Source organism: Drosophila tropicalis, unplaced genomic scaffold (assembly GCF_018151085.1).
Source record: "Drosophila tropicalis isolate 14030-0801.00 unplaced genomic scaffold, ASM1815108v1 contig_1009, whole genome shotgun sequence".
In the NCBI taxonomy this organism is placed as follows: Eukaryota; Metazoa; Arthropoda; class Insecta; order Diptera; family Drosophilidae; genus Drosophila; species Drosophila tropicalis.
In genome coordinates this window covers 623,688-644,907 of record NW_027172367.1, presented here as the reverse complement: position 1 = coordinate 644,907, position 21,220 = coordinate 623,688, and the positions used below count along the sequence as shown (strand labels likewise).

The following is a 21,220-nucleotide window of genomic DNA, read 5'->3' as shown; positions in this document are numbered from 1 at the left end:
CTATGTTTAGTACATTATTTTACATGTTTCATCATAGCATATGCTATCTGACTCTTACAAGCACACGTGCACTCTAGCGCCGCCACTAGCCAACGGCCAACTCCGCCCATATGGACCGCTTGGAGAAACTTGTTTATAAGGATATTTCGCGTGTTTCTAGTCCGATTTCAATAAAATTTGATAAGTCGGTAGACGTGAAGAAGACTAGCCAGTGTGCCGAATTTGATTTTGTTTGTCAAGAAATTGCAGGAGGCAATCGGTTTTTATTTAACTACGAAGACGGATGTGGGAGTGGCAAAAATTTTAAATATTCATAATCTGCGGAAATACTGTAATAATCTACAAACCAAATTTGGTGGTTCTAATTTTGTTAGTTATTTAATTTGCGGGGGCAGAAGGGGGCATGACAAAAATTTTAAATAAACTCGATAACTGTACATCCTACAATAGTCTCCATACCAAATTTGGTGGCTCTAGCTCTTGTAGTCTCCGAGATCTACTAGTTCATACGGACGGACATGGCCAAATCGTTTCGGCTGTTGATGATCAAGAATATATATATGTATATTTAAACTTTATGGGATCGGAAAAGCTTCTTTCTGCCAGTTAAATACCATTTCACCCTTTGGGTGCATGGTATAAAAATAAACCAACACACAAGCAAATTCAATGTCGATGTTAATATTTAGAATTTACAGGTAATTGAAATTAATATTTGCGTCAACTAATTGTAAGATTGTGCCTGTTTGCCAATTATACATACGTTGTTTCAGACCAGTGTGCAAGCCAGAGAAGTCTGATAATTATTACTTATGAGAACGTATTCCAGTTATTCAAACAACGCCCCCAAAATTTATGACATATGCATCTACTTATATGGCTATTAAATCTTGGCTCATAGAATTTAAAAAAAATTATTAACTACAAAAAAAAAAAAAAATCACATCTCTCCCCCGACGGGGAATTGAACCCCGGTCTCCCGCGTGACAGGCGGGGATACTAACCACTATACTATCGAGGATGTTGTTTGCCGACTGCCAAATGCCACATATGAACACACTGATGTTTCTTAAATTTAATATTCTGTGTTATAATAAAACCATTGTAATCTTTATCTGCTAGAATAATGTTGCTTTAATTACATATAATCATCTTCAGAACTATTGGAAATTTTAGCCAATTTGGAAAAATTACATCTTATTGTTAGCATCGGAGACATAATTTTCTACAGTTTTTACTGTACTAACTAGTACTACAAATACGAATACCAATTCCTTTTTTGTAAATTTCTATAACAATAACCGTTTGCAGCTACTCTTATTATGAGGTAGTTCAATATATGTACACATGATTGAATTGAAACTGCTTTATTTTCAAAACTATATTATTATTCACTAGTGACCAGTTATAAAATTTTCTGCATTTAAGTCTCAATGCCGAGAAAAATCGACTTAAAGGTCATTGAAGTATAACTTAATTTCAGATTTCAAGGTTTCGGAAGATTTTGGGCTCCCGCTGTAACAAGACCTTAGTATGCGATTTACCACATTTTTGCGTCTAATGGAACCAGAATTTTGAATTATTTCTTGCTATACATTTTGGTGCAAGCTTGTAACAGTGTTTGGTCCGCCGGCAATCAACATCCTCGATAGTATAGTGGTTAGTATCCCCGCCTGTCACGCGGGAGACCGGGGTTCAATTCCCCGTCGGGGAGAGATGTGATTTTTTTTAAATCTAACTTTTGTATGTATTATAAATTTTAGTTTTACAAATGTCAATTCAATAACAATGTGACTTTATTTTTTGTTAGTAGGTTGTACCTGGATTACAAATATTTATAAACTTCGCATCCGAAATCAATTCCAAGACCCGATGAGAAGCAAAAAGATTTGGTTGTAAGGTTTTTAAATATGAGTAACATATTTCCCAATTCTTTGAATACTAGTCACATACATATCGGATGTAAAAATTAAAAAAAAAGATAATTACATCTCTCCCCGACGGGGAATTGAACCCCGGTCTCCCGCGTGACAGGCGGGGATACTAACCACTATACTATCGAGGATGTTGACAGCTGGCTGTCCAAACGCTGTTATACGCATACTGTAAAATTCATGGAAACTTTATACAAAATCTTGCTTTTATTAATAAACGAAATATTAAATTTGAAGGTATTGCCAGTAACATTATGTAATAGAGAGTAGAATTTCATTAATATTTATAAGACACTTAATAAAAAACCTCAGTATGTTGAAATGTGATATTTGGCAGACGGCCAACAACATCCTCGATAGTATAGTGGTTAGTATCCCCGCCTGTCACGCGGGAGACCGGGGTTCAATTCCCCGTCGGGGAGAGATGTTATCTTTTTTTTTTGTATAGCTTTTAATGATGTATTTATGAATTCTTTTATGATTCATCTGATTTGATGTAAATATAACATTTATCTGTTTGTAAACAATGTTCTTTTATCTTTTTTGCAGATTCCAATAAATGAACATCTTTGTACATATAAAATTATTTTAACATATTGACTTAAAACTCTAATAAATTCTACGTATTTTAATTATTAATCAGATACGAGAATGACAAAATAACTTAAATTTAAACAGTTTTTCAAGTCTATAACTCTTACAGTTTTGATTAACAGACTACTAACTATCAACTAACAACATGTTAATTCATAGTTAAATTTAAACTTGTAATATTATACGATCGCACAATACAAAAAGCACATAAATATTTATATATTTATTTCTTTGTATACTAAAAAACATAAAGCACTTATGCATAAAAAATTACTATGCTTGTTCAGTGTACCACAAATCAAGCCAAAATATACTTTAGAAATAAAACAGTCAGTTATAATTTTTAAAATATATATGAGGTAAGTTCTAATTACTGATTTTAAGAGGCTGGTGTATAAAATTCGAAAGTTGATTAGAATATAAACTCATGTTATGGAATCAAAATCAAAACAAATGTCTTATGTTGTTAGAAATGACATTGTTGAATTCAAAACATAGCAACGAAATTTTTGAATACGGGCCACAAGTTAAATCAAGTGTACCACTTACTTTTGAATATGTTTTCTACAGAAAATAAATAATACAAAGATAAATTAGATATAAATTTAATTCAACAATTGTAGTGTGCGCTAGTTTAAACTTTGGTAAATATTTACTTAAGCTACTCGAGATTTCAGTGTTGAAAAGTGAAAAAATCGGCTAAAGCTAGATTTCAGTGTTGGCAAACCTTATTTTTTATTATGCGCGTTGTTTGACCGCCCTGGTAGCCAAATATTTTACTCTAAATTATAAATTCCACGAATATCCAGGAATATTCGGCTGCCAGAGCATATTCTGTATTCTGAACTATATTTGTTCTATGAAATCAAGAAATAAGGTACGTTTTACATTTATAACGCCACTAATATATTTTCATTATTGGTCTAACGGTACAATTTTCGTTGTTGCAATGTTTTACCGAAATACTTGTTGGGACACAACAACAACATATACGAACTTTGGAATTAGTGGGACTAACGGGACTTTTTTGTTTACGAGAATTATATTTTAGGCGCGTTTCATAATTATAACGCCACTTTCAATTAATGCGTTTTTTTACTATAAATGTTAACAATTAGTGATAATTTTATTCAAAATATTTTAAATTTGTTAGCCATTTTTGGCAATAACCCATCTCTGGGTCAATCTCCAGCCAAGCCTCCTTTATCGCATTTTTCGGTTCTTGAACTGTGTTGAACTGGCGATTTTCCTTGTAGACCTTACGGACTAAGATGCCCCACAGATTCTCAATTGGATTGAGGTCTGGTGATCTCGATGGCCAGGACATAAGGGCGATATTCTTTGAGGCAAACCACGACTTCGTCTCCCTGCTGACGTGGATAGCGGCATTGTCTTGTTGGAAAATCCAGTCTCTATCCTCATTTTCATTCAAAAATGGGACGAAACTGTTTTCCAACACTTGGATGTAATATCCACTCTTCATTCGTGATGATACGAATTGGAGATTCAGGCATCCAACTGAGGAAAAAGCTTCCCAAACCATCACGCTTCCTCCTCCAAAATTTCGCTTAGAGAAAACTTGTGGCTCTTTTCTCAGGTCATGCCAATATCTCCGAAAACCATCAGGACCATCCAAATTCCAATTCTTTTCATCCGAAAAGATGACCTGCAATTTTAATCCTTGCAATAAAAACGAATTGTGTTATTATTTTGTGTGACTTACGGATGACCACTGTGTCTCCATATTTTGACGCCCAAAATCCATCCGAGCAAGTTTGTGTTCAGCTTTTAAAGCTGGAACGTAACTCATCAGCTTGTTTTTTATAAAGTTGGACCTATTTAGTGTCCGCTAAACGGTGGTACGACTAACATTTTTATCGATTTTTTGCAAGTCGCGCAAATTCTTACAAGTATTGCTAGCTTTATTGATCATTTTTCGCTCATCTCGGCTAGAAAGTAATTTCTTCCTTCCTGACCTTTTTTTTACAGACATAGGATCAGTCAGGATCCTTCAAAAAATTTTGGATAAGTCGGTGGCTCCTGCCAGTATTCACTTTCACATAAAGAATACTGATCTTATCACTTGCACTGCATAAACCTCATTAATTGAAAGTGGCGTTATAATTATGAAACGCGCCTAAAATAGAATTCTCGTAAACAAAAAAGTCCCGTTAGTCCCACTAATTCCAAAGTTCGTATATGTTGTTGTTGTGTCCCAACAAGTATTTCGGTAAAACATTGCAACAACGAAAATTGTACCGTTAGACCAATAATGAAAATATATTAATGGCGTTATAAATGCGAAACGTACCTTATTGTAAACTCAACAATATTTTCGTTTGTTGAGAATAGTGCGAACAAAAGATTCAAAAAGCCCGCGTATTCGAGTATCCAAAATTCGGCATTTGGCAACACCATCTCAAAATTGAACAGCTTTTTTTAGCCGGAAAAAGCTACTTTTAGCTATAGTCCCGCTAAAAATATTAATTTTCTTTTGTTAATTACTCACAAACTACGAAACAAATCGCCAAGGCGCACCTGAGGTCGTGCTCGTGGAATTTTTCTCTTTCGTTTGAAACCAAAATTATGTAGTTTAAGCGCGTTTTGGGCCCGAGTAGTAATAGTAAACATTTACCAATTTTTGTCTTTCGTTTGATACCGTTTTGGGCTCGAGTAAGGTAAGTAAATATTTACCTAAACTTTAAAATTTTTTAACTTAACGACTTTACGCGGCACATTTCCAATAGGGATCGATCGATAAATAAAAATATATTGGCATCGATCAATCGATAAATGCGCAATATGGAGATAGCGATAAGTGATATATCGTTTTTCTTGATGTGGCAACGCGCTGCATTTTTGCTAGGCGTCATTTTCATTTTAACACGGAGGAGAAAAGTTGTGGGAAAAAAACTTAAAACTTCCTCCCACAGTGCATCGATGGAAGGCCTTTCATCGACTTAACTATGGGGTAAGTGCCTAGTGTATTAAGCGGTATCAATTCGGCGGCTTTCAACCAAGTTTTGGCGAACTATGGGGTGATGGTAGTCAATTAATACTCTGATTTGTTGATGTTTCAGCGTTGTATGATTAACCAAATAACAAAAAAAAAAAAAAAAAAAGTTTTCCGTGTATAATGTTTGACTTGAAGCAAAGTGAAAAGTAATGAGCAAATTTGGGATTAAAAATTCAAAATAACCCTAACGAATTAAAAAAAAAAAACATGACAATAAAAAATGAAGCAAGTAAGTCGACTCGTCGACTCGGGTATACCATACACCAGGTGAAACAAATTTTTTTAAATTTCGAAAACCAAATGTACATATGTATGTCTATTAAATTGTTTTTACATGTTTCATAGTATGTGCTATCTCGCTCACTCTACGAACACACGAGCACTCTAGCGCCGCTACTAGCCAACGGCCAATTCTGGCCTTGTGGACCGCGTAGTAAAATACGTTCATACGCATATTTTGCATGTTTCTAGTCCGATTTCAATAAAATTTGGTAGTTTTGTAGAAATAGATAAGATTAATTAGTCTGCCGAACTTGAATGCGATAGTCAAAAAACTACAGGAGAAAATCGGTTTTTTCTTAATTATGGAGGCGGAAGTGGGCGTGGCAAAATATGAAAATATATATACTCTGCGCGAATACTAAGCCAGTATACATACTAAATTTGGTGACTTTAGCTTTGTTAGTTTTTGATAAAATCAGTTTTGTTTAATTTACGGGGGCGGAAGTGGGCGTGGCAAAATGTTTAAATAGCCAATATCTGCGCGTCTATTAAGCTAGTCTACATACTAAATTTGATGTCGGTAGCTATCATAGTTTTTAAGGAAATCACTTTTATGTAAATTCCGGGGGCGGAAGGGGGCGTGGCAAAAAGTTTAAACAATTAGTTTCTGCGCGCTAACTAACCGAGCATATAAACCAAATTTGATGTCTCTAGCTATTATACTTTTTAAGAAAAACAGTTTTGTGTGATTCCTGGGGGCGTAAGGGGGCGTGGCAAAAAGTTTGAACAGTTAATTTCTGCGCACTAACTAATCGGGTATACAAACTAAATTTGATGTCTCTAGCTGTCATACTTTTTTAAGAAAAACAGTTTTATGTGATTACTGGGGGCGTAAGGGGGCGTGGCCGAAATTCCAATTAATGCTGAACATGTGCATACTACACGAGTATACATACCAAATTTGGTGGCTCTAGCTCTTATAGTCTCCGAGATCTGCGTGTTCATACGGACGGACGGACGGACGGACAGACGGACATGGCTAGATCGACTCGGCTGTTGATCCTGATCAAGAATATATATACTTTATAGGGTCAGAGAAGCTTCCTTCTGCCTGTTACATACATTTTGGCGACTTTAATATACCATATTACCCTATGGGTGTATGGTATAAAAATATACATATGGTTATGTATACTAACTTGATTTATTATACCATACACCCATAGGGTGAAATGGTATATTAAAGTCGCCAAAATGTATGTAACAGGCAGAAGGAAGCTTCTCCGACCCTATAAAGTATATATATTCTTGATCAGGATCAACAGCCGAGTCGATCTAGCCATGTCCGTCTGTCCGTCCGTCCGTCCGTCCGTCCGTCTGTATGAACACGCAGATCTCGGAGACTATAAGAGCTAGAGCCACCAAATTTGGTATGTATACTCGTGTAGTATGCACATGTTCAGCATTAATTGGAATTTCGGCCACGCCCCCTTACGCCCCCAGTAATCACATAAAACTGTTTTTCTTAAAAAGTATGACAGCTAGAGACATCAAATTTAGTTTGTATACCCGATTAGTTAGTGCGCAGAAATTAACTGTTCAAACTTTTTGCCACGCCCCCTTACGCCCCCAGGAATCACACAAAACTGTTTTTCTTAAAAAGTATAATAGCTAGAGACATCAAATTTGGTTTATATGCTCGGTTAGTTAGCGCGCAGAAACTAATTGTTTAAACTTTTTGCCACGCCCCCTTCCGCCCCCGGAATTTACATAAAAGTGATTTCCTTAAAAACTATGATAGCTACCGACATCAAATTTAGTATGTAGACTAGCTTAATAGACGCGCAGATATTGGCTATTTAAACATTTTGCCACGCCCACTTCCGCCCCCGTAAATTAAACAAAACTGATTTTATCAAAAACTAACAAAGCTAAAGTCACCAAATTTAGTATGTATACTGGCATAGTATGCGCAGAGAATTTAGATATTTTCACATTTTGCCACGCCCACTTCCGCCTCCATAATTTAGAAAAAAACGATTTCCTCCTTTAGTTTTTTGACTATCGCATTTAAATTTGGCAGACTAATTAATCTTATCTATTTCTACCAAACTGCCAAATATTATTGAAATCGGACTAGAAACATGTAAAATATGCGTATGAACGTATTTTACTACGCGGTCCACAAGGCCAACATTGGACGTTGGCTAGTAGCGGCGCTAGAGTGCTCGTGTGTTTGTAGAGTGAGCGAGATAGCACATAGTATAAGACATGTAAAAACAATTTAATAGACATACATTTGGTCTTCGAAATTTGAAATATTTGTTTCACCAGGTGTATGGTATACCCAAGTCGACGAGTCGACTTACTTGCTTCATTTTTTGATATTCCTTTGATAACACAGGCCGATATTTTTGAGGTCATGAAAAAGTGTTTGAAGTTCAATAGGTCTCCTATAGTAATTGGGGGCTGCTAATCACGGCCCTGTACTTAGTTTTTCTCCATCACGTCAGGATTTCGAAAAAAATGCGTTCAAATTATTCAAAATTACCTAATTTGCAATATATTTTTCCATGATATAAGCATAATATTGTACTAAAAACATTATTATTTTATCCTATTAATATATTAGGCTTGATTGAAAATGAATTTACAAAATATCAAAGAGTTATTTCTTTGTTATAATGGATAATATCTTACACTCCGGATATAGATCTATAATGAGTAAAATTTCAACCAAAAAGTATGCTATAGAGATTTCAAGAATTGTCTGCTTTTAAATTTTAAAGAATTGTGGGAATTTGCTGCGTCTTACAAATTGTATATTAGTTATATGTGCAAACAAGAACTAATTTTCTTACACAAAATATTCTAAAATCCGTAAAAAAAGTTGGAAATTTTTGTTTAAACTTTCTATGGTATACTTTTGGGTGCATATTTTCCAACCCCAGATCTCCAAATTTCACAAAATCTAGACGTGATGGACAAAAACCAAGTATGCAGTTAGAATCAGCGAATTAGTAAGGAACACCTCTCAAGTTAACGTCAGCAAAAATCATGTCGGCCTGTGTAATTAATAACATGTAACTAGTAAGCTCTCTTTTTTTCTACTAAAACTAGTGTTTTAGTCCCTCTTATTCAATAGTTTAATTTACTTCTGCCAGTCATTGAATTGCCATTTTAAAGTTAGTTTCAGTAGAGATCCTATAAAAAATTAAATTTTATAATTAAAGCTTGAGATTTCAGCAAACAACCCCCTCACCCCGCAAGAGCTACGGAAACAAAGAATCTCAATCTGCTGCCTTCTTTCGGTTATCGGTCGATGTATCGTCGCTGTGATAGGATAACAGATTACATTAAAATTATGGCGCACAACGTGGAGCCAGATAGGAAGGTAACACAACTGAGTGCCTCAATGTACATCGCATATGCTTTAGTTTATGTTATGGAAGGAACGTAACAAATTCATAATAGGCTACCTACGAAAGAGTATTAAAATATGTTAAATAAACGCCCTTTCAGCGCGCAGACTCACCCGGCAGCCCACTAAGAGAGAGCGGACCACTGGAAACGAGACACGAGAGAGAGCATGAGTGTGTAGCATTGTTGAAGGAGGAAGTGGTGGGAGTAGGAATGTTGAGTTTTCTGTTTGTAGCAGACTCAGAGATGAGCAAACTGTAAGTAACAGACTCAATTATGAGTCTTAACATAGGTGTTTGCCTCTGTTAGAGGGCTACTTCAAAGGTTTTGCTCAAGTGGGGGAGGGTATTTTCATGTTGGTCATAACAACACATGGGAACAATTTGATGAGTGAGAGAGAGAATTGTTTTTGTTTGTTGCTGTGGTGCTCTCATTCGTTAATGAAACGCTGGCCGAAACGGTTCTCGGTCCGGTCCGGTTGAATATTTTCGGATGAGTTTTGCCGTTGAATCGCCGTTTTCGTATCACCGATTTCTGACTGCAATTTGCATTAACATTAAAGCAGTGAATTAATAATACAAATCGAAACAAAAACCACAGAATAAATAAAGTAAATTTGCTCTAGATATTTAAGTGCAAGTTTGTGAAGTTTTTTTTTGGGTAATTTGCCAACAATTCGTTTTCAAAGTGCTACGAAATATAAAATTCAAATTGGCAAATTTATTAAATTGGAATAAAAGTGAATTGATAAAATGCATATAATTTCTATCTTCAAAATCGTACTAAAAATAAAACAGTCAATTGCGATTGTTCAGAATGAAAACAACAAATAGAAAATTTCGGCAATTTTTCCAGATATTTTTCATTGATTTTTCGACTGGCGCGCACACCTCCTGCCACATACAAAGGAGAGGGAAAGAGAGAGATAAAGCCAGAAGGAGAGAATTAGAGAGAGAGAGAGAGCGACAAGATGAGATTTGCGGGTAGGGGAGAAAGAAGAAGTGAGCCTGCCGCTTTTATAGTCTGTTTTGGTATATAAGCTCTCTCACTTCACCACTCTATCACTACCTCTCTCTCTTCTTTTTCTCTCGCTCTCTCTACGTCTCTGAATATGGGATTATCCTTTTTTATATTTTGTTTATTTTGTAGGCCGCTGCTGTTACTCTCTGTGGCTCTCTTTCTCTATGCCTTTCATCCGCTCCTTCTGGTTTTTCTTATCGCATCTTTCTTTTGTGGCTTTCATTCGTTTCGCTGCATTTCATTTCACAATGTTTCAAATTGGCCACACAGAGAGCTCAACAGAGAGACAGACAAAAAGCGAGAGACAGATAGAAAGAGAGAGTGCTAGATGTAAATGTACTCTCATTCTCTCCATCTCTGCTTGGTCTCTCTCTCTCTCTCTCTTTCTCTGACACACACCCCCCACGAAATGTTATTGAATCCTACTGCTGCTGCTGTCTCATTGCAGTCGTTGTCCTTTCGGCGTGTGCGTTGCCAACCAAACAAAAAAGGAAAACCCGAAATTTTTTTCATTTGTTGTCATAATAAACGATTCGAAAAGCAATTTCGGCACTCTGCTAATCATTCTCTTTCCCTTCTCTGCTAGCATTTTCCATCAGTGCATCGCCAAAATCCAGCATGATCGAATAGAGCACACACATTTTCAATTGCATACTTATCGGAAAGCAACTATAAACTACAAACTAACGAAAATATCGCCAAAAGTATCTTTCGGTTCGCGTATCTTTTCGCCCACACCCCCTACGTCCGCCTTGTATCGTCGTTGTCTATCGCACTATCCATTCTATATACATACATACATATATCTATTTAACCGCGTGCGTGTCTCTCCGATTCTCCTTTGTTTGTGTGTGAGTGCGAGTGTATCTGTATCTGTGTTTTTGTGTGTCGTGTGTTCCATCTGTACATATGTACAATATTTGTCGTCGTCCTCGTTGTTGTTGTTGTATTTGTCGTATTAAATAAATTACCACGAAAAGAAATCAAAGAAGAAGAAGTCCAAAAAAAGTGAAATAATAATATAACAAATTTTGTGTTCTTTGGTGTTGTCTCGTGTAAGTGTCTATATATAATTTGTTCTTAAATACGACAAAAAAAAAAAATAAAATTGATACAAAAAAATAATTAAACATCCGCGTCCAAATCATCGATACGAATATTACAACAACCTTAAACTAAAAACTACCAATACTGCCCCCTGCAAAAGGATCACCGGAATATAGTCACATTGAAAGACCTCTGCGAAAGGTTCAATTGCATTTCAATTGGGAATTGTGGGATTCGATCGGACAAAGGTAAGTTTTGTCAATTGATAGGATCGAAATTTTATAAGGAAAACTATCTCTCTAAAGTTTAGATTTATAGAGTATTATTTAAAATAGAGAACTTACCAAAATGGCAATATGTACCTGTATATAGTGACCGAGATTATCGGTGGTTCTTGTTAGGTTTCGAATAATTTCAGACTTCTCCTTCAAATTGGTTTAGATTAACTCATCTTCTAGAAGTTAAAAAATATTGGATAGGTTTATGTTTTTATACTCTAATAGAGAGTAATTTACCGACCCTATTTTTGATCAACGTGAAAGGGCACAAAGATAGAGCCACGGACGATTAAAATTCGTGTTAGAGCTTTTTATTGCCCGAGATCAAGTTTGACAATCGATGGAAATGCCTTCTTTGACATAGAAAAATCTTAATAAAGAAGACTTGGTGAGAAATATAGAAATATCCAATGAAAAATACGATCTATCTTACATATTATTAAGGGTATTCATGACATGGAGACGGAAGATGTGCAGGTTTCTTTCGGCGACGAATCTCCATTTCGTCTCTTGTCAAAAAGGCTGCTGAGGAGCTTACTTCTTTCTAGACATCAATACCTGCTCCAGCCTGCAGCGGTATCGTAACTGACAAGAAGTTTATTGAAAGATTTGACGATTTTTACGTGGGTCGCACTACAAAGGTCCATGAACATCGGGCAAAGTTGGCTTTAAGTTTCTATATCAGCTGAATTATTAATTTGCACAATGGATATCAACGTTAAAAGGGAGTCCGTATGGCATAAAATATTAGTGGAAAAATTAAATATTATATATTTATAATAAGAATTCCTTGTGGAATAAGGCATTATGTTTTTCCAATCCACTGTAAACACACTTATAAACATGCATTCAAGTATGAAGAGGAGGACCAATTCATTAGGGTCTTGGAAATGAATAAAATACACAAAGGAAAAGGGGACAATCGATTGCAGACGACATATACGGATATTGGAAACTCGACGTGCCGACTGACGATGTTTGTGCGAGTGACGTTGCGTCTCTACTGCTTACTTAATCTTGTTCTCCCTCAATGAGTATTCTTTATTTTGTCAAACGCTAATGCGTTGTCCAGCACACAGAGCACAAACTGACAGGAGGACATTTCCAGTTGCACGTCCAAAGGATCGAGCGTAGAAGTTCTCCTGCAATCTGATATTTGCCTAATGCCCACACGATTCGCACGAACGACACATGCAAGAGCCAGTAAGAGTGTGTGTGTGTGTGTGCGTCTGAGTGTTTGAGTGTATCTCATTAGTAGGTTCCGGTACGAGTCTAGTTAACCGAAAATAGCAGAAAATGCATTTTGCAGACACAAGACACCAGACATCAGACAAAACGCTTGTCAGCGGCACATCCTACAAAAGTATCTACAAACGCAGACACAAACCAACACACCAACACATTCGGAAAGTCAGCAGGAGATAGACTCCGAATTCGACTCAGACACCGCACACAGCGGAGAGCAGAGCAATTTCCATTTGAAATGTAAACAAAACATGTTGTTACCCGCATTACGATAGAAAAACCCAAAAGAAGAACCGCCCGCAAAGCCATTAAAGATTCTAACTCCAGATTAGGCTACAGTGGTAACTGCATAAAGGTGATGGCAAAACTTCTAACCAAGTGGCGCCTCATCCCCCCCATTTACACTAACGCAAGAGGCCAGAAGTGTAGCCACAAATAAAATGAACGTATTCCAAACTGAATGCAATTTCAATACTAATGACTTCGATGTCGTTAGTGCTGTTCCACTGTAGTTTGAGGGCCTGAGTCGCTGTCATCGTCATCATCGATTCCTACTCATTAAAGTGAAGCCTATTCGCGTTGATATGAACAAACAGAGACTGACAACAGGGTTCGATTATTCTATATGTCGTAATTATTGTTGTCTTTCGTTTTCTCCTCTATTCTGTTTATTTATCGAAGATTCCATTGGGTTTATGACTAAATTAGTTAACCGATTTCACAGATGATTTGGTTCTTAGGCTATGCAAATGCAGCTGATTCCGGTTTCTTCGGTCTTATCTTATTTCTTATCGTTTCTCGTTTGTAGGCTGCTTATGTTTCTCTCCATTTTAGAGATGGTCTTAGATCATCAGATGATCTCTAAAGGTGATTGTCAAATGCTAATTTAAGTAAATCAATTTGGTATACATTTCAAATCATTTGCATACAACCATTCCAGAGTATTCATCCCAGTCAATATTTGCAGAATTATCTTCGATAATTAGCCAAAATGAATACCCAGTCCCTATTAAAACAAAGTCCAACAGAAGTTGGGAATGGGTGACGACAGACAGGCTCCTCTTTCACACTTGGTCCAACGCCGTGCCAAGTGCGGCCACCCTCCCGCCGAACCCAATTGCTATCTCTAAGCTATGCATCTAAGTATAACCAAAGAAGCCCGTATGTTTTGTATTATGTTACACAAATATTTAAGCTGTCTTAAGTAGATACAGCGAAACGCGTTTAAGATATACAAATAGAAACGGAGACGAAGCAAGAAGAACAAGGCAAGGAAAAGCGCAACGATAGAAAAGTTACATTAAACTTGTGCGGGTGCTACTCACAGTAGGAGGCAACACACACACACACACACCACCTCCTTGACTGCTGTGCCCCTGATCTCCTCACCCACTGCATCAAAGCCAAAGCCAAAGTCGTGCAAGAAGTTATCACTACGCCAAGATGTAACCAGACGGAAGAGAACGGGATTTAGTGTTGGCAATTGCAAAATTCTGAAAAGGCTAAAACTTATTCGAAAAAATATAAAGCCAAATGGAAAGTGAATGGAAGGAATTTTGAGAATCATGTACGGCGACGGCAAACCATTGAATTCTTTCTGACTTAAAGGTTATAAAGTCTAAAGTTTAACCAGCAAATATTACGATTGAACATTTCAATTGATTCAGAATACTTGCAGAGAATTCAGAATCCGATTTCCAATATTTTAATGTAAAAAGAATTGCAAACAAATTTGTTGGCATGAAAAGAAGCTTTATTTGAATCATAGAAGTGATAGAAGTGGCCAAAAGGCCAACACTGACGGGACAGCCACAGGCCTTGACTGTGTCTTTTTCTTGGGTCTCTAACTTGGTCTTAGGTCCTCTTTCTTTTCATTTGCTCGATTTCTATTTCATTTTCCATGTTTTTTTTCGACAATCTCCATGTGTGTATGCTATTTGTATAAGTTGTCTGTTGATGCTCTGTTTTTCCATTGATATGCGTATCGTTTGCCGTTTGTCCCCATCCCCATGCCCATCGCATTCCCCCCAGTCCGCCATAGACTCACACGCCCCACTTACCAAAGAGGCAGGCAAATACAATTCAATTCAATTTCTACGATTTCATCTTGGAAAGAGTTGTGGGGCTGCTTGGTTTGGTGTGGTTGGCCTCTATACCCTTTTCCCAGAGATCGGATTGAGATGTATGTAAGTAAAACTAAAGGTTAACTCGTATCGCTGGAGTATAGAGTATAGCGAAGGCGGCTTTTTCAGTGGCTCTTCAGGAGCTTTAGTGTTTGGAGGCCACTTAAGGCGCAAGCCAAGTAGCCAGGAAAAAAGCAACTCTTTAGCCAAGATATGCTTGTATGTATGTGTAATTGTTGTTTTGCTCCTTCGTATGCAAATAAATTTCAATGAATTCATGAATTATTTTGCATTCCATTTTACGACCGAAATCCCATATTATTATTGTTGTTGTTGATGTTTTTGTTGCCATTATAATCTTACAAATACCCAGTGCAGTTAGTTTTACTCCTCCACAATTTATGGCCTAAGAAAAATCGATTGATTTTTCCCTTTTTTTCTTCTCCTACCATTCTTTTCATTGTTTGGTCTTTGCCCATTGGGCGTTTTCTAATCAAGATACACGAGTTGAAAATGTCTATAGCCACTGTATGTGAGAGCCTTTTCCTTTTTCCTTTTGTTTTTGTTTTGGTTTTTGGAAGAGATAATGCCAATCGTAAATGTTGCCTCCTTGTGGGTGGTCATTGAAAATCTGTTTGGTTTGCATATGTATGTATGTGCACTTTTTGTAGTTTTAACAAATTTCAATTATTAAATGGATGTGTCCTGGGGCAACGGATTGCATTTTGAAATGGAATAAAACCAGGGGAAACAATTTTCAATTGACTATTACTTAAAGAGGAAATGACCATTTCGCATTTTTTTACGTTTTTGTTTTCAATTTCCTCTATATAAAAATATATACATAAAAATTTAACAAACTTTATGACAGCAAAAATCAAAGTAAAGTTAAAATAACTTCAAGATTATTTAAATGTTTATTCATGAGTTCTTTAAGCAAGATGAAAAAAGTAGATCAACTGGCCCTTCCATTAATCCCAATATATGTTGGCTCAACTTTTAATGAAATCGGTAATGTCCTTTTAATTGTTATGAAACATGCATTTCATGATTGAGAATGCCTCAGAAGGAGTAACAGAGGTACATACGAACTAGAGAGCTGAATGAATGAAATGAATGAACTGAATGAACTGAATGACTTTGAAACTCGACTTCCAGTGAATAAGCGTGCTGACTTGGAGCTCAAATAGATAGCATTTTTTATGTTTTCTGGGTTAGTGGCGATTAGGAAGTCCTTCTTAATTCAATTTCCCAAGTTCAGTCCAATCCAAAACCGCGCACTGAAATAATTGGGGTATTGGATATTCAAATTTCATTTCACCATTATTTTTAAGTACCTTTTTGAAAAAACTTTTAGTTATTTTTGCTACAAAACGTCCTAATCAAAATACGACAATTCAAATATTTGAAATGATTCGAGTACATTTCGATGCTTTGACACTCAATTCGTTGCCTTTAACATTCAGTCTGCAGTTGTCTTTAATTTTTATAAATTCGATTCGAATAGAGTTAATTGACTTTGACTTTCATTCATGCTCTCTAGTAAGAAGAAAGTGATCTTAAGTGAACCAAAACAGATCTATCTAACAATAAGTATGCCTTGTGAATTTACTGAACATACATACTAGACCATTGAATGAATACATTTAATGACCAAATAAGTCTCATTTTTCAATCCAGTTTAAGGTTATCTGCGAAGTTTAGATCATGGCATCCAGCAGTCCTGCATCAGAGAGGGTATTTTCAAAGGCCTCTCCACTGATATTAAAAACAAAATTGTTGTCTATAAACAAACTTCTCTGTGTTTTCAAAAGCCAATGACTCACAAATTCAAGACGTGACTCTATTCGTTCTTCGAATATTGAGTACTTTGGGAAGTTCATAAAAGGGATTTCATTTAAACGAGTAAGATGAGTTCTCAGACCTTTCAAAAACCGAATTACTCTATAGGTTATTTGCTGCTGAAGGTTTTCTTTACATATATGTAACAAACAGCATTATGAACATAATGATTAAAAATGCTGTGGAAATGAGAAGAGACTTTTCTGATTTTAGAGACAAACAAATGCTTTTCGTCTCAGCTTTTGTGTTTTTATGCGAATTTATGAAAAAAAATCTTGCCATTCCCATTGTCTTTGCCTCCCCTCTCTGACATATCCTCCCTCTTCCAGTGGATTGTCCACTTTAGTCGTTTTCGACCTAAATATAGGCTGTCGTGTTACAGTGGTTGAAAAACATTCATTTTCTTTAAAAGGGAGATGTCTTATTAGAATGCATTACACTTGGCAATGTGAATTCTCACCGATAAATACTTGTACTTATTAGACTTACTACCCATAGATCCATCTCATCGAGCTCAGCCCACTGTGCGGCTGTCTTTCCCTTTGTCTCTCTTCGTGGGTGAGCCTTGGGATTGGAGTGTCAATGATAGCGTCATTAAATCAATCATTTTTGGGTAGTCAGCCACTTGCCAACTTAATTTGGTCAACACCCAAGCCACGCGCACATTTACAACATTTACATACACACAAACATATGTATGTATATGTACATGTACGTGTGTATACTTTTTGTCGCTTTACCTTATTTAGTTTTCTTTTGTTTAGTTTGTTATTAATTTTGTTTTGTTTTGTTCGGTGACAAGTAAAAATGATTATAATTAAACTAATGACACACACACGCACCCATCGAGTGGCGACTGCCATTTAATTTGCCTAATGAATTTCGCAGGATATTTATAGTCAAAAATTAAGGGACATGGCCAAAGTGTCAAAGATGTGTGTAAATTATGGCGCAAATTAAAATTGCAAATTGTTGTCCAAATGAAATGTGTAGAATAGAGCTGTGGTTGATTATAGACTTTTTTCATCCGATATCCAATCGATCAAACGAACCGAGCTGTAACATATTAGTACAGTACTCCCTCGGTTAACAAACGTTTCGGATAACGAACAGATTTTCGGTTAACGACCAACAAAAAAAGGTAGGAACCGAAATTTTCGATCACTGTTAAGCAACGAAACGGAATATCCCCCAATCTACCGTATAGAGGTGTCTAGTGTAACCATTTTACCCATTATTAATTCGAATTTTTTTCCGAAACTTAACTTTCCTTATTCCATTTCCAGTCATCTCCTTCCGTCCAATGCATATTTAATTCCTTAAAATCTTATGAGTTTCATTTACTTTTTATAAGATAAGATAAACCTTGAATATGTACGTACATAAATTGGCGAAATTATCAGTTTATTTAAAGTTTTGATACATTTTATGTTTACTTCATTCGATAATTATTTCTCAACCTGGAGAGGATTTATGAGTTTTACATTGATTCATTTTCGAATAGATTGGTTTCGCTTAAAGGACACGAAGTTAGAACAAATTGTCTTCGCTAACAGAGGGTTCACTGTACTTTGAAATTTTAGTTCCATTATAGAAATCACAAGAATATATAAATTTGTCGTTGATATTTTAAACTGACCTAAGTTAAACCTTCTAGTTTAAGCAATTCAATAGTTCGTTCATTTAGAAGTGGTTTCATATAGTCGGATCTTGTTTGTCTACTATTATTTTGTTTCATGATTTACACTTTAACATTTTGCACAATTATTAACCCATTTTCGTTTTAGTTGTTGTTTGTTGGCCATAAACAGGTTTCGGGCTAATTTTAGGGCTGTTTGTTAATCGTCACGCAAAGTGTACAAAACAATAAACAGGACACAAACGGCGACAATCATTAAATTAACAAAAAGTTTAATGCGAATGTAAATTACAAGTAAAATCGAAATGTTTCATAAATTTTCAGAGCTGATTAAGGTTTTGTTTCTAACAATATATTTAGATTTAAGACCCAGTTAATATTGAAACTCAAGTGTCTTGAACTTTTCTCTACAATTCCCCCAAATTGAATTGTCTTAAAATCGTTCCATTTATTGATTTTCGAAATTCCTTCGTCAAATTCAGGAATAATGTTTAAAAATCCTTGACCATCCTTAAAAACCAAATCATCTTTTGTCGGCTTAGTGACCTTTTTTAAATGCTCTATCTTCATTTGAGTTTGCAACGAGTAAAGTAAAAACAAACAAAAGATGGCAATTAAAATTTCCACTTAATCTAAAATCGTTCGATGACTGCGTGATTAAAATATTAATTAAATTATAATTAAAGTTTTTTCCATCATTTATGTTAAAGGGCCAAGTTAATTGCACAAGAGAATAGAGGAAAAAAACGTATTCTTTTTGTTTTTCACATATTTTCTCTGTACATGAAATGTTTATACACATTGAATTGCTAATTAAACTCAAAAACACAAACTAGGCGGTAAATTAAAATGACAAATTACATGAAAGCGACCAAACAACAACGGCAATAAAAAGAAAGCCACAGAATGTTAAAATTACACATTTCATTTATTTGCATCAATTTGTAATGTTGTTTAATTCTATTTTGTGTTTTTATACTAATGGAATTTGATTTCCTTTCGTATATTTTATTAAATTATTTATTTAGTGTAATTGATCAACAATTTCGACTCTAAATCCCAAATGGAAAACTGACATTTTGCCTTGGCCATCAGAGTCCAACATAATGTATCCCTAATCTAAAATCAAGTCCTTCTAACCAACGATTACAGGTTAACTTGAGACTTTTGCATAAAAGGGGACACGAAGAGATCGTCAATGGTTATCCCAGAGACTTCAAAAATATGGTTAAAGCATTATTGGATATATTTTCCCTTGATCTTTCTTCTGGCCATGTTCCGTTTTGTATATAAACTCTTTTTTAGTGATATTCTAAGATTCTAGTTGCAGCCTTTCCTCAATACAGCAGCATTCGATTAACTTTTAAAATTTTCAATGGGACTGCCATAGTCTGTTTCTACTGTATTTAGTATTCATATTCAAACTACGACCAGGATTTGGAGCAATTATGAGCAAATGAGGCAACGGTCTGAATCCTTTTTGATTTGTGATCTTTTTTAGAATTAATGTTTTTGTTCTTAAGTTCATTCTAAATCGAAATAAAATAGTTCTCGTTCCCGATGACAGCCACGAATTGATCCAGTAATGTTTAATATATATACATATATGGCCAATCATTTGCATCCTCTTAAAATACGCTTTTAAATATGTATATTTCTTATAAAAAATAAAGGATATACATATCTATCACATATCCTTTCGGGGATATACAAAAGATATAATAACTTTTTCAACAAACCAAGAATTTTGCTTCACTTTCATCTAACTTGATTCATTTTTAATTTAACAACTTGATTCATTACATGCAAATCGATAAAAACTAAAACTTAATATATTCAGAATTTGATGTACACTCTATATTAATATATAATATTAAAGAAATTTAATACATCTGGGAATCTGATTTAAGAATACAGCTAAAAGTTCAGTCACAAATATTTTCCATAGAAAGAAAAGGATAACATTCACTTTAATTAAGTTTTTCCTTCATATCTATTGATATTACAAATTTCGCATTTCCTTGATTTGCTAATAAGGAGTAAGTTCGTGGTTTAATCAATGTGATGAAACTTTAAACTGATATTGTGCTTAGTGCTTCTTAACTTAATAGTTTTCACATATAACACATAAATGTTTCAGTGTTCAAAGTCAAGTCTTTCCTAGGAATAGTTATTTGCTCTTCTTTGCTCGGTTGTTTTTCAAATGTTTCATATTTCGTCCTAGTACAGTTATTCACATAATGTTTAGTATAAAATTTTCATACTGCATATGAAAAATGAGAACGCAAATAAAAAGCAGTTAATATTTTTGAATAGAGGCATGCAACGTGAAAAAAGGAAACAAAAAGGATGCGATAAAAAGGCTCAAAATAAATAAACGCAAATGCACAAACACAGAAAGAGAGAGAGAGAGAGAGAGGAAGAGGGAGAGGGACAGAAAGAGAGCTGAAGGAAAATTCGCTGCAAAACCATAAAAACCAAAGAACACAAATTTCCAGCAATTAAAAATTCAATGTTTGCAATTTTTTACTCCCCTCCCACACACACACACACACACACACACACACACACACACACACACACACACACATACACATCGGGGGAGTATTTTCATGGCATTTTGCGGGTTTACGGTTCAGACTTGGTTGGGGGCCAACCGGGTCCGGGTTTGGGCGAACATTTCGCCATTTTTATTGATATTATAAATTATGGTTTTAACGAATTATGAAAAACCTTTTTCTGCATTTATATACATATATGTATGTATGTTCGTTTGTATACGGTTGGTTTTTCAAATGGTTTTGGGCATTTACTTTTCCATTTTCCATTCCGTTTTGGTT

At 35.4% G+C, this 21,220-nt stretch overlaps 1 protein-coding gene and 4 non-coding genes across 5 annotated transcripts in view; 3 read left to right on the top strand and 2 right to left on the bottom strand.

Moving 5' to 3' along the window:
- Positions 1-949: 949 nt before the first annotated feature.
- On the bottom strand, positions 950-1,021 carry TRNAD-GUC (transfer RNA aspartic acid (anticodon GUC)). Its single transcript has one exon. It is a non-coding gene; the product is annotated as a tRNA-Asp (tRNA).
- Positions 1,022-1,642: 621 nt separating this feature from the next.
- Positions 1,643-1,714, top strand: TRNAD-GUC (transfer RNA aspartic acid (anticodon GUC)). The gene has a single exon. It is a non-coding gene; the product is annotated as a tRNA-Asp (tRNA).
- A 279-nt stretch (positions 1,715-1,993) lies between these two features.
- TRNAD-GUC (transfer RNA aspartic acid (anticodon GUC)) lies at positions 1,994-2,065 on the bottom strand. The gene has a single exon. It is a non-coding gene; the product is annotated as a tRNA-Asp (tRNA).
- A 219-nt stretch (positions 2,066-2,284) lies between these two features.
- Positions 2,285-2,356, top strand: TRNAD-GUC (transfer RNA aspartic acid (anticodon GUC)). Its single transcript has one exon. It is a non-coding gene; the product is annotated as a tRNA-Asp (tRNA).
- A 7,279-nt stretch (positions 2,357-9,635) lies between these two features.
- The window catches only part of Sema1a (semaphorin 1a), a 149,366-nt gene continuing 137,781 nt past the window's right edge, over positions 9,636-21,220 (top strand). Inside the window, 2 exon segments of the mRNA XM_068302551.1 lie at positions 9,636-9,796; positions 10,793-11,501. The gene's annotated coding sequence lies outside the window, so the exon portion shown is untranslated.